We start from the raw sequence: 2,178 nt of genomic DNA on the forward strand, positions 1-2,178 counted from the left end.
TTTTTCCTCAACCCTAACTGACCAGTCCCTCATGATTACAGTACTTAACACATCACACATCTTTCAGTTATCCACAGCAAAAACCCTTATGCTGCAAAGGGGACTCACTTTCATACTCACGTGTCCCCATAGCCTGATCACCATTCTGTTTTACTGACGCTTGAAGTGAAACAGAATGGTGAAGGCTGCGATCAGGCTGGTTCCAACTTGTTCATGTACCAAGGCAATGTTTTGATAGTGCTGGTGTTATTAGGGGCTGTGTTAATGGCATGAGAAGGAGATGAAGGATTGTGGCCTGTCATGGAAAACCATCACCAAACCAGCAGCTCTCTGGTGGAAGCTTTATGTTCCACATAGGAACAAAGACGAGTACGTTAGTAGGTTAATGGCTCAAAGCGACTTACAGTAGTGAGTGCATATATTTTCATTTGAACTGTTCACCAGTGGGAATCGAACCCACAACCCTGGCATTGCAAGTACCATGCTCTACCAACTGAGCCACACAGAACCACACTGTGACACATGGGAATGCTTAATTTGGTCATCGGTACACATAGTGCTGATCTGCATTGCAAAAGAGCCCTAATTTTGTTTCATCGGTCCACAGAACATTTCCCAAGGATTAACAATCAGGACCTTTTCCATGTAATTTTTAGCAGTGGGGTCTTCCTATGTTTACCAATGACCACATGAAGCATTCAAAGAAAACATTTAACATTTAACATTTAAGTCATTTAGCAGACGCTCTTATCCAGAGCGACTTACAAATTGGTGCAAACACCTATGACAACCAGTGGAACAGCCACTTGCATCTAAATCTTGTTGGGGGGGAGAGAAGGGGGGGTGAGAAGGATTACTTACCCTTACTTACCCTATCCTAGGAAAAGAACACCCAATCAAATGAAGCATTCAAAGAAAAGAACACCCAAGCAAATGAAGCATTCAAAGAAAAGAACACCCAATCAAATGAAGCATTCAAAGAAAAGAACACCCAATCAAATGAAGCATTCAAAGAAAAGAACACCCAATCAAATGAAGCATTCAGAGAAAAGAACACCCAATCAAATGAAGCATTCAAAGAAAATAACACCCAATCAAATGAAGCATTCAAAGAAAAGAACACCCAATCAAATGAAGAGGAGGCCAGATAATACGGCGGGGTTTCTTCGCTGCCTCTGGTACTGGGGGCCTTGAATGTGTGCAAGACATCAGACATGAAATCAGAAGAATATCAAGTTGTTTTGGAGTGCAATGTTCAACCCAGTGTTCAAAAACTGAGTCTACGTTGAAGGTTGTGAGTCATCCAGCAGGACAACAACTGCAAACAATCAAAAAGTACACAGGAATGGTTAAAGAAGAAAAACTGGAATGTTCTGGAGTGGCCGGCAATGAGTCCAGATCAGAAAATCTATGGCGAGATCTGAAAACAGCAATTGGTAGAAGGCACCCCTCAAACATAACAATTGGAGCAGTTTGCAGCAGAAGAGAAAGCAAAATTGCCAGTAGAAAAGTGGGGCAAGCTCACTGATGGCTACAACAACAAACGTTTGTCTGCAGACAGTTATCTTGGCTGTGCAACCAAGCTCCGGGGTACCAAAAACTTTGTCAATGACATTTGTTTATATTTTCTAAATTAAAGGGGGGCTGAACTGGCTGATTTCGCCTCGGTTATCCTCATTAAGAAATGCGAATGAGAAGACTATATTTGTGTGTTGGCAGTGGGGTTTGATGTAGGTGTTCCTTGGGTTTGTCGTTATCTCATGTCACCCAGAGTTTGATTAAGCTGAATAATGGTGCACCGGGCTATGGCCTGTTACGTAGCTGGGCAAAAGCAGTGAGGGAGAAGCGCCCTTCTCAAATCGAACAGTAATCTGCGCCGCAGGGTCGTATTGTCCACAAGGCAGCAGGGTGCATCATTAAGAAACACACAACATGTATTTTCCATAAAGTATACACTGGGTGTATAAAACATTAGGAACACGTTCCCCTTTTGCGCTCAGAACAGCCTCAATTCGTCAGGGCATGGGCTCTACAAGGTGTCGAAAGCTTTCCACGGGTATGCTGGATTGCAGTTCTTGACACACTCAAACCAGTGCAACTGGCACCTACGACCATGCCCCGTTCGAAGGCACTTAAATATTTTGTCTTGTCCATTCACCCTCTGAATGGCACACATGC

The 2,178-nt window shown here is 43.3% G+C and overlaps 1 non-coding gene across 1 annotated transcript; it reads right to left on the minus strand.

Moving 5' to 3' along the window:
* Nucleotides 1-434: 434 nt before the first annotated feature.
* trnaa-ugc (transfer RNA alanine (anticodon UGC)) lies at nucleotides 435-509 on the minus strand. Its single transcript has one exon. It is a non-coding gene; the product is annotated as a tRNA-Ala (tRNA).
* Nucleotides 510-2,178: the final 1,669 nt, after the last annotated feature.

This window comes from Oncorhynchus keta, chromosome 12 (genome assembly GCF_023373465.1).
Source record: "Oncorhynchus keta strain PuntledgeMale-10-30-2019 chromosome 12, Oket_V2, whole genome shotgun sequence".
NCBI lineage: Eukaryota > Metazoa > Chordata > Actinopteri > Salmoniformes > Salmonidae > Oncorhynchus > Oncorhynchus keta.